The sequence below is a fragment of the Schistocerca serialis genome, chromosome 7, assembly GCF_023864345.2.
Source record: "Schistocerca serialis cubense isolate TAMUIC-IGC-003099 chromosome 7, iqSchSeri2.2, whole genome shotgun sequence".
NCBI classification, from domain to species: Eukaryota; Metazoa; Arthropoda; class Insecta; order Orthoptera; family Acrididae; genus Schistocerca; species Schistocerca serialis.
In genome coordinates, this window is record NC_064644.1 from 475,020,031 (window position 1) to 475,036,097 (window position 16,067).

A 16,067-nucleotide genomic window follows, 5' to 3' on the forward strand; every position below is an offset into this window, starting at 1 on the left:
TGCGAAATGTGAGTGGAGACATGTTACCGTTGTAGCAGGCCTCTGATGAAATCTCCTGAGCCAGCTGCAGCGTCTGCATACCCAGTCATCATATGCATGGTCAGTTTGATTATAAAAATGGCCGATCGTTGTGTAGAGTCGTGCAGGGTTCGTTTATGTCTTGTGTAATCGGCTTCCCTGTTTGTGCCGACTAGTTGGCTGTGTGAGTACATTTGATTTGCTGGAATACAGGAGTTCACCATTCATCAGCTTATTTGAAGCCTTCCGTAGGTGGTTATCCCTAAGTAAAATTGTTTTCCGGCGTTTATGCTTCCACATGTGGTTATGATCGTAGTTCCAAAGACTCAGGACGAAGGATTTGCTTGAGCGTCTCGAATTCTTGTGGTTAGGTTTTTGAATACCTCCACGAGAGTGTCGAGGTGGAATTTATTGCATAAATCCGTGGTGCATGCGTATCTTGGAGCTTTGCTTATGATCCATAACACCTTTTTCTGTATGACCTGCAGGCGGCGCAGATGTGTTGGGGCTGTGTATCCCCATTTTGGAGCTGCGTATGTCATCAGCGTTCTAACAATAAACTCGTCACCCTCATGTTCAGTGTGCTTTACCTGTTGAGCTTAGGGTATGGGGTACAGATGTTTGAGCATTTTGTGTGTTTTTTTGGCGACATGCTGTATGTCGTCCCTCCATATGAGTGTCCGATCAGTCCAAACACCGAAGAATCTGACTTTTTCACGGAAATGTATTGGGCGTGTGTCTTGAGTTATTTGTCTACAGTGTTGGTGCTTGTGTAATTGTCACGGTATGAGTGAAAACAGAACTGTCTCGTACTTGTCGATGTTTGACTTGATAAGCTAATTCTCCAACCAAAGCTCGACGGTTGTGAGTGCTGTCTGTAGTCTTGAGTTAAAGTGTGCTAGGATGACAGTGCCATCTGCGTAGATGACAACCATCGTGTTACGTGTTTTTGGAATATCGTTAGTGTAGAGGTGAAACAAAATGGACCTCAGGATGCTGCCATGGGATACTCCAGTTTGAATACCAATTCGTCCCCTGAATGTCAGTTAGTGATATATGAGCGTATCAGACATACGAATCTATCGGTGAAGCCAGAGTCGCGAAGTTTGAGGATGAAGCCATTGTGCCAGAGACAACCTAGGCCTTTTCTATGTCCATTTATGCAGCCCCAATTCTTTGTTGATGTTTTAGCCGTTTATTATAAGTTTAGCTGTGCGCAGGAGTTGTTGCGTTGTAGAAGGGTGATTCGTGAAGACGAATTTCTCCGACCTCAGGGTGTCGTTGTTGATGCAGTACCTATAGAGTCGTTTTAAAACCACCTCAATAATCTTGCTGAGCGGGCTCAGTAGGCTGACGGGTCGGTGATTTTGTGGGAAGGAGTGGTCTTCTCTTGGCATCCGTGAAGTCCGTAAGAAATCGTTTTTGAATGCACCGGGACCAGGAGCTTTCCTAGCTGAGCAGTACTTAGTAGGTCTTGCGACTTCATGTCTGCTAGCCCATCTCATTTCGTAGTGATTGGGCTGTGCTACAAGTCGTGTAAACTCCTGGTCCGTTTCAAGTATAAATGCTGGGTCTGAGGGATCCATATACAGTCCGAAAGACTCTACTAACGTTCTGGTCATTAGTTCTGTTTTATCCTTCGCGGAGAAGGAACCCAAGGGAAAAAGAAAACAAGGATGAATTTCAAAAGCGAATTAAAGTTCAGGGAAAGGAAATAAAAATTTCGAGATCTGCCGATTCCATTGTAATTCTGAAGAGACGACAGAGAACTCGGAAAATCAACTGAAAGGAAGGGTGGTGTCTAGAAAAAAGGTGCGAGGGTTGCAACTTAAATAGTGGCAACTATTTATTCACAACCGATACAAAAGAGTTACATGTTTGCACCTGTTACTGTCCTTGAAAGCAGTCACCAGCGTTGTGTAGAACCCGTTGCCAGCGGTGTAGACGGCCTAGTATACCGTTAGCAGAGCCTGTTCAGTTGATGGTGCGAATGGAACAGTTTACTGCCTGTCGAATCTCTGGAACAGTTCTGAAGCGAATGCCACGAAGTGATCCCTTCATCTTCGTTATCAAATCAAAGTCACAAGGACTTAAGTCCGGGGGAGTATGGTGGATGGTGCAGTACTTCCCAGTCCCATCGACCGGACAGAGCAGCCACAGCTTGCGCTGTATGCGCCCGCGAATTGTCGTGCAAAATGATGGCTGGGTTGCACAGAAAGTGTCGCCGCGCCTGGTCGCAAGTGATGGTGACTTCGATTTGATTCCGAAGATGAAGGACAAATGTTCAGAATGTGGCATATGCTGTGACGTGTTTGATGCCGAAACATTTTTCATTTCTGTCACTTCTTGCTGTAAATATGACAATTTTCTATGTAATGTATTATTCGACGTTCCTATCTCATTGATTATCTGCTGTATGTTTTGGAATTTGGGTGTTTGATTTAATGAAACTGGTGACGTATCGTCTGATTTCGTGTCATTGTTATTTTCGATAACGTCAGTACGACTGGCCAATTCATCAAATTTTTCAGTCACTGCTTTTACCTCGTCGTCATTTTTAGTGTCACAAGCATTAATCTGTTTTTGCATTTTACGTGTGGTTTTGTTTAATATCTTAACGTCTGCTTCGATGGCTTCGGGATCCTGTATTAATTCCAATTGTTCAAGTCTGTTGGTCACTGTCTGAAAGTCTACTGTGTATTTATTTTCCAAAGTCTCAATATTAGTGTCTGTTTTTGTTTTTAGATCGGAGATTTCACCATGCAATTCAGTGTTCAACTGTTTTATAGTATTGATTTCGTCTGATACTGTAGCAATGTCGGTGTGTACGTACGTTTGTGCTTTCGTAAACAACTTACGCTTGTCTTCCTGTCTCTGTATAGTAATTGTTTCCATGACTTGTTTCTTTATTTTGTTCTGTTCCTGTATGAATTTACGGTACCGCGTTTCACTGTTTTGTAGGTGGTAATTAAAACGTTCGTCAATTTGGCTGTTCTGTTGTTCAAATTTCTTGTCGACTTTCGCATCCAGAGTGAGTGAAAGTTCTGCTGACATTAATTTAAACTCGTCGCGTAGCTGTTTTGCATTTTCTGAACATTGTTTGGCAACTGCACTGATTTCATCTCTAAGTAATTCCGTTGTGGATGCATGTGTATTATGTAATTCTTGTGCAACACACTTCACTACTGTTCCTAACACAAGCCTTAATTTCCTCACGTAATTGTCCTTTAGTATCATGACATTGCACGGCAACGGCTGTAATCTGTTCACTAAGTTGTTTGTTCGATTCATTAAGTTGTCTATAACTGTTGTCTTGATTTTCATTAAGTTGTAGCAATAATGCCACAGCTTGATCCATGCCAAAATTAGCGACCCTATTCTCTGTGCTGTGTGATGGTGTATCTACATTTGTCACGTTCTTTGTAACCATTTGGTCATTGTATGATTCATGAAAAGGTTTGCTAATTGGATGTGCACTGTTGGTCACTACATCGAAATCGAATAAATCTGACGTATTTTGAGTACATTGTTCATCTTCGTTAGAAACATTTATCTGTTCACTGTGTAAATTTTGGAAATCAGGTGTGTCAAACTGGGCAACGTTCATTGTAGCGGAACGTGCCGCGTCATCAATTGTCGTTAAATTTACTGTGGACGTAATTGAATTTGTTTGCTAATCATTACTGGTGGTCGGCACGCATTGATTATCATTATGATACCAAGTGTCGGTAATATTATCAGCCAAAGACAAAGCAAACTGGAACAAATACAATAACAATAAATAGCAATAAATTGCCGTTGATGTGTGAAAGAAGGAGTGACAAATTAGTAAATGCGTTGCGCCAGATGCAAACTACATTTAACATTAGGTAAATAAGAGCAGATATGTAACTGACTACTTGTCAGAAATTCACAAAAAATACGATCTTGGCCGACTGTCGACAAGTGTAACCTCCCAACAGTTTAATTCCGTAACCTTGCAATAAAAATGGTGACTAACCTCCCAATAAAATGTGATTCATATATAACCTTTCAATAAGTAACTAACTTTGAATCTAAACTGGTAAATCTGGACGTCAGCAGTGCTCCGTCATGCCCCTGAAAAGTCATTCTGAATAAACTGAAATTTCTTACCTCAATGATGTCAGCGGGTAACGCGTATATATCTGCTCCTATAAGAAATTTTTCTGGCACAGACCAGTGCAATGCTGGCCACTAGATTTTGTTGTGTATAAAAACAAGCAACTGATATTTCATTACTATAATTGGCATGACTATGGATAGAAGAAATTTAGAAAAATCTTAAAAATTCAGATGAATGACTGTCAAATGTTATCTTTATAAGAAAAATTATTATTGAAAAATTATTGAAAATTATTTACATGTGACTTTGATATAACAATAGTACAAAATAAGTTGTTCCAAATTACATATGCGTGCGGCAATAAATAATAGTACTTTTTGCTTTTACCTTATACTACATCGCTCAGGCACCACCATCGTTCTCCACGGCCGGCCGTGGTAATTCCATATAGAATATAAGTGCTCTCCGTGAGCTATACAACTCGGCAGCTGCTCTCTAAGAGAGACCTGACCCAACCGCCCGACTGCGAGCTACTACCACTACTACTGCCAACACTGCTCTCTAGTCTGCGATTCTATTGTAACTTACATATCGCAGACAGCGCGTGAGCAATCCATCCAAGTTACATTTGCTCGAGTGCGCTACCAATAAATTCCTTAGTCATGGACCTCTTAAACATGGTAAGAGTTTCTTGGTGAAAGCGTTCACCATGGTCATCGCTTACGGCTGCCAAATTTTCCGGGAAGAAATCAATGTGATAATGTAAAAAGTGAATTTTACGCGACATTCTACACCTCATGTTCTTATAGTTGTGCAACAGATCATTCGCAGTGGTGACATACTTTTTGTCTTTTCTGTTACCCAAAAAGCCCTTCACAATTGCTTTAAAAGAATAGCAAGCATTTGTTTTATTTTTTATTCATATGACCGGTTTCGGTTCATTCAGAACCATCTTCAGATGTGATATTTCAGTTATAGGAGTAACCCGTCCAAATCCAGCAACTTTCACATGCTACGTAGTATGTGAAAGTTGCTGGATTTGGACGGGTTACTCCTATAACTGAAATATCACATCTGAAGATGGTTCTGAATGAACCGAAACCGGTCATATGAATGAAAAATAAAAAAAATTTGCAATCAAGACGGATTTTAAATAAAATCACTGATTGCTGTTATCCCATAAGACATTATGTCTGTTTTTGCAAAGAATAGCAAGCAGTTAATTAAATATCTGTGAGTTTGCTATCAAAGGTTGAATCTTTCAGAAATTTTCTTATTTGTAGTCCAACAAATATAACTTCTTTCAGCTTTGCCTCACTTAATTTAGGAAACTTTTCTTTTAAGTGATTGAAGGCCTCACCTTCTTTGTCCAGAGCGTTTACAAAGTTCTTGATAAGGCCCATCTTGATATCAAGGAGCCGGCCGGAGTGGCCGAGCGGTTAAAGGCGCTACAGTCTGGAACCGCACGACCGCTAGGGTTGCAGGTTCGAATCCTGCCTCGGGCATGGATGTGTGTGATGTCCTTAGGTTAGTTAGGTTTAAGTAGTTCTAAGTTCTAGGGGACTTATGACCACAGCAGTTGAATCCCATAGTGCTCAGAGCCATTTGAACCATTTGATATGAAAGAAGGGGGGGGGGGGGGAGGTCAAAATTATTTTATCGGGCTCAACCAATGGGGTATCGTTCACATTTACGTTTCCAGGAACATATGACTTCCTTATAGGCCATTCCTTGACTGTATAGTGGTTCTTGGTGTCATGGCTGTCCCAAAGGCACAAAAAGCAGCAGTATTTCGGGAATCCAGCCTGTAAACCTGTAAGGAGTGCAACAACTATTAAATCACAGCAAAGCTGCCATTCATGATCCTTACATTTGATTGCCTCTAGCAGCAAAGCCATGGTTTCATATGTTTCTTTCATGTCTACTGCGTAAGCCAAATGTACCGATGGAAATGCATTTCCATTATGCAGTAGTACTGCTTTCAAGCTGGTTTTACTGGAGTCAATAAATTGTCGCCACTCCTGTGGATTATGTTGTACACCTACCCGCATCATCATACCATAGACATCTCTACATACACACATTGAATTCTGCAAATCGAAATACTGAGCAAAGAAAGGACCTCTTCATCTGAAACAGGAAATTTTTGTCCCTAGAGCTAGAAGGTTCCGTTGTTGCAGTGACAACCGCAAGAGTTTAGCTTGTTGTTTCGAAAGTTTTAGATCGCGAATCAAACCGTTCAATTTCTTTTGATTAAAGAGCTGAGGCGGAGTGTCATGATTTTGACGGCAGTACTCTTCTACAAGTTCAATACTCTCTGATTGACTTGACATGGTATCTGGTTCTGTGGCTTCCAAGTTACAGACAGGAACAGGCAACCCCTCATCATGGGTCACAGGCTAATGCACTGAAGATACATTTGGATACTTTATGTCTAGTTTTGCTTGAATGTCTCGAAATATTGATAAGACAGAAGTAACAGTCTGAATAATGGTCATTAGGCTCACGCCACACCATCAGAACAGTGAATGGCATGGCTCGACATTTTCCTTTCAACCAGGTTGTAGTACAGGTTATGCAGGCAATATGAAGTGCAAAATTTTTATCTTGATCACCAACAGGACAATCAAAATACAATATATATGACTTCTTAACCAAATCAGTGGTTGGTTTCCTTTGGGCTTTTGGAGTGAATCTCCCAGACACATAACAAAAGTTGTCCGGGTGGTTTAGACAGCAACGAGATGTACTAGTTGCCATTTTTCTTAGTGTAAGTCTTAAACACGATTCTTCCGTACAAACTTAATTATTTATACAGATAATAACGATACGTTCGTGTGGCTCAATGGCTCAGTTAATGGACGCCACTACGGTGACTTGTATGTTCCCAATACACCACAGTTATCTAATTGGAAAAAGAGGACTTACAGTTTAACGCGAAATCCGAACCGCGTGTTGTTTCTGGATATTCCTCAAATCGCCGAGAGGTGAAGACCAGGTTAAAACGAAGACCGAAAACTATGGTCCGACCATGATTCGATCCTGCGATGTCTCGGCTTACCGACAAGCGCTTTACCGTTTCTTTTAACTTTTTAACAATACACGTAAAAAGGGGCCATGACGAGAAAACATACGAGGACCGGTTAATTCAGCCGATATTTGACGGCGAAATACAAGGTTCAACATCTTAGCGAATAAGTCGCGATACCGCGGCAGGCGCTAACACTTTCAACACTTAGTGGAAAGCGAGTGGATCTCTATCGTCCCTTCCATTTACAGTGTAATGAACATGGCGATCTAACATGCATGCAACGGTACTTGACTTTTGCCCTCGGAAAGTATGAGTATGAACGCAATACGATATCAGCTGAATATGCATTCTCAACGGATCGAGTTAGAAACGCTAATTGTTTGTTTTGAGCCAGCGCCACTTCGGTTCGTGACCATGACAGGTAAATATATGTTGTAGCGTTTCTATGGAGGGACAGCTGCCTCTATAGAATATCAGCCACCAAATAACTGACAGCAACATAAAATTCACAGACATATTTTAACTGAAAATTCCCTCGACCAACATCGACAGGCAACCTAAGACTGCCTGGCCGCAGACAGTAAAATAACCGAGACGTGAATGTGCAGATTGCGTGACAGACGGTCAGCAGGGTGCGCGGAATAAGTAACACAGGTGCTTTCCTTCCAATATCCGAAAGTCTCAAAACCTCAAGAGAACGCGTAATCATCTCGTAACGTAATCAAAAAATGTGATCTTCCATAAAAAAACGATTATAATGCTTTTTTAGTTTCTTATTCATCATTACGAGAAGGGGAAAGAACTGAGCGATTTAATATGCTCTGCACAACACGCAGTTATCCAGAATCCGAAATTCCTGAAGCAAGTTATTTATGTATCAAGATTGCTCCTTGTGCCTTCTCTGTAACCGACTTCCAATTAAGTGTAGCCTTTTGGACTGGTCGATTATGACTCCCAAAGATTTACGTCTATCAACCACCGTCGGCCAAGAAATGACAGTATTAGCGAAACCCCATAATTTCAATAATCGACATTTGCCATTGTTAATGCGGCCACCAGATATAAGGCAAAATAGATCCAGCGTAGTCCTGAGCAATGGAATCTCAGCGGAAGAACGGAGTAACACCATCACATCCTCCGCGTATGTGCGCACCGAGATCGTCTCGTAAAGATAGTCCATCCTAGTAACCGAGCAACAACTCTTCGAAGAAGGGACTTAAATTACGGAACAAGTAACGACGCTGCCAGCGGACGTCCCCGAGGAAAACTTCTACGGCCGTAATCGGGGTGTCAGCTGACTATTGACAGTCACACAGGCTTGTATACCCGTAAACAAATTATACAAGACTCTGCTCGCGTCAGCAACTGCAGCAGGAAGCCATGCTGACCTGATCGAACCCCTTGTCAACATCCAAAAATGCCAGAGCACTATGTAAGGTGTCAGGTAAATCCAACACCTTCCATGAAAACCCTGACATGATAAGCAAATCCAGTAGTATATCACATAGCTCCGAATAAATCGTGACATTAACTTAACCAAAGTAATACGAGTAACGAGGGAGCAAATGGAATACCACAGACTAACACAAGAATGCCTAAATGCATGTCATACCTTCCCACCGTGAGACAGACGCAGTTCCGAGGGGAGAAACGAGAACAGAAGCCGAGAGCAGAACCGTGTTAAGCTGGAAGGCCCTACGATTAGGGACGGACGGACACCCACGTCGCCAGCTAACTGCTAGGACCACACCACCCGCAAGTTTTAGCGTGAGACTTTTTTGCGTCTCTGTTAAGTCAGGACCACCCCCCAGCCCATGTTAAAAGCTAGAGCCCTCCAGAAGCACAGTATAGATTTTACGATAACACAAAAAGGGCCACACCACTCGCAAGTTTTAGCGTGAGACTTTTTCGCGTCTCTGTTGCGTTAGGACCACCCCCCAGCCCATGTTAAAAGATAGAGCCCTCCAGAAGAACAGTATAGATCTTACGATAACGCTAAAAGGACCACACCACCTGCAAGTTTTAGCGTGAGACTTTTTCGCGTCTCTGTTAGGTTGCAAACTTTAAAAATATTTCCCCACCATGAAAAGTATAACGTTTCTCATTGGATAGACAGAACTTTTGTAGGCAGAGCTTAAGGTTAACATTGAGACCCTGATTGGTCAGATGAAAACGCAGCCAGATAGTTTTTTTTAAAACCAACTTCGGTAAATTGTAGTAATGAGAAGTTAGGAGAGAGTTGCTTCAGAGTTGCTTCCGAGACGGCGAGATGAGTGGAGCTGCGCTGTCCGCCGCCCCCTGACGAACACCGACAAGGTAATGAACGCACATGATGCCGCATAACAGCGCATAAAACTTCACTCAGAGCTGCAGAAGTCTCATCTGTTACACCCCCTTTTTGCGTAATACTAGTGTTGGTCGTCAATTAAAGCTCATGGTGTTCGCATTTGCCACTTGAAGTAAAAATCTGAAACGCGATGATTTTTCTGTTATATAATTATTGAGAAGCCATATCAGCCACTGGAATTTACGACAAGTTAGATAAGTAATTAAAGATAATTGAGGGTCACTGTAGACCATTTTGATAGTTTGCTCTTTTGTGAAACTTAATTTAAACCTAGATTATAGATGTGATATGGCGTAGGTCATCCTTCAATCCGTTGTAGAACTTGGAAACCCATTCAGGGAATATTCGTTCACATTTTTGTTGAACGCAGTTGGTTTTTACCATCCTGTATTAAAACATTTCCTTTTATCAATAGTGCAGTTTATAAACGATGTTTTGTGAGTAGAATAAAATTTCCAATGGTAAACTTAACTGCTTTTTCGACGTTATTTTACCAGCTAACTAAAAATAGGAAAGCCTTGAACCCCTTCCACTAAATTTAGTTAGTATTAAGATTCTTTTACAGGGAGTGCAGTGGAGCTGACGCTGAAATCATTAAGTATTTGGTTATATCATCGCTAGTCTCACTGAACTCTTCTGAATTCTACATGTCATGTGTGGTCCGGCGTCTCCTTACCAGCAACAGGTCCCAGATTCAAACTAGACAATCCCTAAAAAACACACTCAGAGCGTCGTTGCGCGAAAGTGGTAGGGAGACACGATATAGAACAAACAGACACCACGCAGCATGTTTAGATCCAGGAACAGACGTAACAACGGCTACTGATGTGATATCACGATATTCAGCTACAAGGGTCAGAATGGCACGACCAGGGATACAACTTTTACGGTCAGCAACAATTGCCAGGCGCTGTGGCTGAGCGGTTCTAGGCGCTTCAGTCTGGAACCGCGCGACCGCTACGGTCGCAGGTTCGAATCTTACTTCGGGCATGGATGTGTATGATGTCCTTAGGTCAGTTAGGTTTAAGTAGTTCGAAGTTCTAGTGAACTGATGACCTCAGATGTTAAGTTCTATAGTGCTGAGAGCCATTTTTTGTCAGCAGCAGCTATTCACCGCCTTTGCCACACTCTTATAATCAGTAAGGAAATCGTCCGAAATTTATCAGCTGCTGCCAGACCAGAGCTTTTAAGAACTAACACAATTTTGTCAACTTTATCGAGTCGGGCACAAAATCTCCTTTCAAAACTTCACTCAAAGTACTGCAAAAGGCCAAAAATGCACCTAAAACTCCGTAGGCAGACCATCCAACCGTGGCGCCTTGAATATTAATACGTCAATAAAGTGACAGACATCATTATCTTGGGGTTGAAGCTCTTTTGTCCGTGTTTACTTTAACAATACAATGCTTTTTGATGGGGTCCGCCTTTAGCAAAACACAATTTTGTTTTATATCCCAAACATGTTTCACTGCAGTTGCAGCATCATCAGTGGGCTTATATTCTATCCTATTAAACATAAAGAATGTTCTTTACTGATTGTCCACATGTAAATATTACTTTTTAAAATCGTAATCATGAAACGTCCCCTTAGAAAAATTATACATGACTGTGCTTAAACTGACACACAATAATTTTTTTAGCGCAACGCAATCTGACTTTCAGTAATCCCTACAAGTGAATGGCCCTGACTAAATTAACCTATACGTTTCACAAATCACTTACCTCACAAAAATCTTCGTTACTCGAACTACTGCAATACAGCGAGCGCCACTACTGCCAGCTAAATAAAAGATTCAAACTACGGAAGGCACTAACTACTGATAGGCATAGTTAGCAAATGAAAGATTTTAATAGAGAACAAACAATGTCATAATATATATAGCAGTTCATGACATCCAGTCTTACAAATTTCAAAATTCCGCCATTTCTCTCCCCACATCCACCACTGCTGGCGGCTCACCTCCAACTGCGCAACGCTACGCGCTGTTCACATCCAGCTGCCGCTGCCCAACACTACAATGGCAGACAACAATGCAAACTAGCCACAGACTGCACACAGCACAGCCAGTGATTTTCATACAGAGCGCTACGTAACGTTGCCAATAAGAAAACATAAACAGCCTACTTACAATCACAAATTTTTGAAGAACTCATGAAGTCATGCATTCATACCTTTCTACCACACGGCGTGGTTTTCCAGAGGTGTTATGTTTTCATAGTGTCTGTTTCCTTTCACAGTTTGTCATCTGCAACCATATACAACTTAATGCAGACAAATTATTTAAGCAAAAATTACGATTTGGAAGTTCCGCAAATCCCACGATCACTAATTCATGAAATTTTTACTGAAAAACTGAAATTTCGTAAACTTTTCTCACGTTGGGTACCCAAAATTCTTACTGAACTACACAGAAAACAACTGATGGGCAGTGCACTTCAGTTTTTGACACGTTACAATGAAGAAGGCTATGGTTTTCTTCCTCGGATAGTCACGGGGGATGCAACTTAGGTATCGTACGACGCCCCTGAAACAAAACGGCAATCAATGGAATTGAGGCACACTTTATCCCCAACGAAGATTAAGCCTAAGCAAATCTTGACACCTTGAAAAGTCATGTACACCGTTTTCTGGTACAGAAAAGGCATTTTGCTGATTGATTTCTTACCATGAGGCCAAACAATTAATGGACATGGTTACTGCGCGACCATTCAGAAATTGTTCCGCACAATACAGAACAAGTGCCGAGGATTACTGTCAAAAGGTGTTGTTTTTTTCATGATAATGCCCGACCTAACACGGCGAATGTGACCAAACAACTCTTACGGACATTTCACTGGGGCGCGTTTGATCATCCTCCGTACAGCCTGGACCTCGCTCCTAGCGACTTTCATCTCTTCTTACACCTAAAATCTGTCCTTGGTGGTCAACACTTCAGCGATGATGATGAGCTGAAAGAACATATTACCACATGGTTGAATACGCAGGCGGCAACCTTTTATGAAGAAGGCATACAAAAACTTGTGCCACGCTATGACAAGTGCCTACAAGATTTCGGAAGCTATGTAGAAAAGCAGTTTCACATTTGTAGATTTTTGTCCAATAAATATTTGTTCTGTATCGGTACACGTTTGTTTTATATAACCTAACGGAACGTACTTTGTGGACGTACCTCGTACTTCAACAAGAAAAAACGAAATTCGAGTCGCTGACCAACTGAATTACGTGGTCAACGGGTGTCAAGATCCGTTACTGAATTCAGTGACGAATCAGAGGGTGGGCGGTTCCCACTACTGTCTCTGGAATCTTCGTTTTCTTCTTTTTACGAGCCCCCACTCGCTCAGGTTGGACACGTCAACGAGGCAATACAGCATCAGCAGTTTGGGACTTAGGCTCTTTTCGAATATTAACCAAATTAGGTGGCAAACGAGGAGTTGCAGAGGCCCACTCCGTAGGATGGGATCCTTGCAGTTCAGATCGACACACAGGAGAGGGGTGAGACATCGCAACATCTAGGTCGACTCGTAGGATTTGATGGCCACCAATCGCTTCCACCGGAGTAATATCAGTTGGTCGTTCCGACGACACCAGAGTGGGTGACATCAAGGGAACAGAGGCGTCTCAAATGTCTGCTGCTGAATCACTAGAACAGCACAAGGCTCAACGACTTCCACGTCCTTGGGTGGTTCTGGATGAGTTATTTCAATCGCGGGAGTTACTAGGAGAACCACCAAAGACAGCAGTTGTTTTCGCACTGTCGAGCCCAACAAGACTGCAGGCCTCGTCACTACAAGGTACATCAGCCGACAAAGTTACTTCATGGAGCGGTGGGTGACGAGTAGACGTATACGAATCATCAGCATCCTGCGTAAGGCGTCTCTTATGCTGCACTGTGGACACTGCTGCCTTGGAAACATAAATTTCAGGGCCGTGCTGCGAGAGTAAAGGCGGAAAGTCTGGAGCAGCAAGGGGCGCATTTTCTCGTTATTACTTGCACCCGGGAAAGACGTGCCGCCAACCTCGTGATCCGTAGAAAAGAGTTTACCTAAGATCAATTTCCGGCACTGTTCAAATGAGGACTTCAGTACAAATATCCGCCGCTGGCAATGAAATTTAAGGTGACCACTTTCATTGCAGAGAAAGCCTGTCCCCATTTGTCCACTTATACGTTAAAGAATGCGGTAACCACAGACCTCTAAATCGGAAGGAATGCTACGTTTGACTACTATCCCCACTGAACAGATTCCGCTATAACATTGCAACTGGTGTTGAGTGGACCTGCGGTCGCGTCGTATACCCCTCACGTTACCATAAGGGAGCAACGCCTCATTAACTAAACTGTAGTCAACATCCGGTGGGAGACTGAACACTCGGACATTGATACCATCGAATTCCACGTTAGCAAGAATCATCGTAATAATGGAACCACCACGATACTTTCCCTTAAGGACCATGACGCAAAGGCAACCTATAAAGTTCTAGTGTGTCCAAAAACTTTACGAAAAAGACATAGCTGTCAGAATCAATATTGGAGGTATGACCCTGATCAGATGTTACACGAATTGTATCAAGGAGCCAATGGTGAATTTCCATAGATCCGGGCTGCACGTAACGCGTGAATTTGTCGAAACTAAAGCTGACTGTGCCTTTTCTTGGAAAGCACTTGGAACCCTTAATGGACATTACGAACGGGCTACGCAGCTGGCAAGGACTCACACAGCAACTAACGTTACGAATCAAACAACGATACGTCACACACGAAACCACAAAGTTCGAGGGAAAGATGCCCAGGGGCGCTCGACGTTGCGCTGAGGCGATAAACTAACAACCCTCCGCTCGACACTCGAGATAGAACTACAACGGTAGAGGAACACGCCCAGCATGAATGTAGACAGAACATCTATAGCTCTGATGAGTGAGTTTGCGATCATCAGAATATGTGACATACACTGGTGCCCAAAATTAACAGATATTTTACAAGGTTGCCTTTATTTTGGCCGGCCGGAGTGGCCGAGCGGTTAAAGGCGCTACAGTCTGAAACCGCACGACCGCTACGGTCGCAGGTTCGAATCCTGCCTCGGGCATGGATGTGTGTGATGTCCTTAGGTTAGTTCGGTTTAAGTAGTTCTAAGTTCTAGGGGACTTATGACCACAGCAGTTGAGTCCCATAATGCTCAGAGCCATTTGAACCATTTTTTTGCCTTTATTTTGCCACAAAACAGTGTAAACAAGCGATAGTAAAGTAGAGACAATGTAAGGAACACGGAACGTAAACAACTGCACCAGTCATAACGATAAGCAAAAAAATTCTTCGTTTCTTTCCAATTTTACGGATTTGCACACACATTCCGACAACTGGTTAGCGTGCTTGGCATGAGGTGTTAGCACCTATGGCAGCCATACAGGCCTGACAACGACGGGACATGCTCTTAGTGATGTCATCAGTTTCCCGTTGGGGCAATAACTCCCATTCTTCCTGCGGAACTGCTCGCAGGTCTTGCAGACTGGTTGGTAGACACTACTGTGTTGCAGCCTGTCTCTCTAGTGCATCCCAGACATGCTCCATGGGATTCAAATCGAGAGAGCGAACAGGCCACGACATACATGCAGTATCTTCCGTTTCTAAGTTAAGATCAACCACTTGTGCTCTATGAGGTCGAGCAGTATCGTCCACCAATACGAATTATGAGCCCTCACCACGCCGAAACCACTGCATCTGAGGTGCCAAGATCTTGTCGCGATACCTGATTCACCCGTACAATTTCATGAAGAGGAGCTCGAGCGGCCAACATAATCGCTGCCCTCGCCGTTAAGGTTCCTCCACGATATCGGTCTCTTTCCGCAATGTTTGGATTCTGAAATCGTGTTCCACGTTCCCTCCCGATGCTGATGTGACGAGAATCACTCTCCAGACCAAATCGGGACACATCTGCGAAAAGAACATTGGCGTACTGTTCGACCGTCCAGGCGGCATATTGACCACTCTAGACGTTCCCTTCTGTGAAGACGCATCAGAGGTACACACACAGAAGGCCTCCGACAATAAAGGCTACTCTGCCGAACCCTTCTGAACACCGTTTGTCTCGATACAACACGTCCAGTGGATGCTAAAAGGTTAGATGCCAATTGCCGTGCAGTACTAAGTCGGTACCGTCGTGCCCTTAAGGCCAAATAACGGTCCTCCCTTTTTGATATCACATGGGCCTTCCCTGGTATTCCGTATACTGTTTCGGTGTCCATAATAGTCACCACATCCGAGAAACAAGAAAACGATTCACATTAAGCTATTGGGTCACATCAGTTTGTGACTGTCCTGCTTCCATTCCTCTTATGTCCCTCCACCGAAGAGAGTCTGATAGACTTCTTTGTGTGATACTGCACTGTCTGTGAGTGTAGACACAGCGTCTCGATGAGGGACTACTCGACAAACACTACCATGTTAGATAGGTGCTCTGACGTCATCGTTGACGTGATGGTCCACTGACCGAAATGCTATCTTCCGTGGAGAACACGATTGCATGGACATCTGTTCACATTTTGAGTGATTATACCATGAACTAGACACAACACGTGAAAATATTGGTTTGCT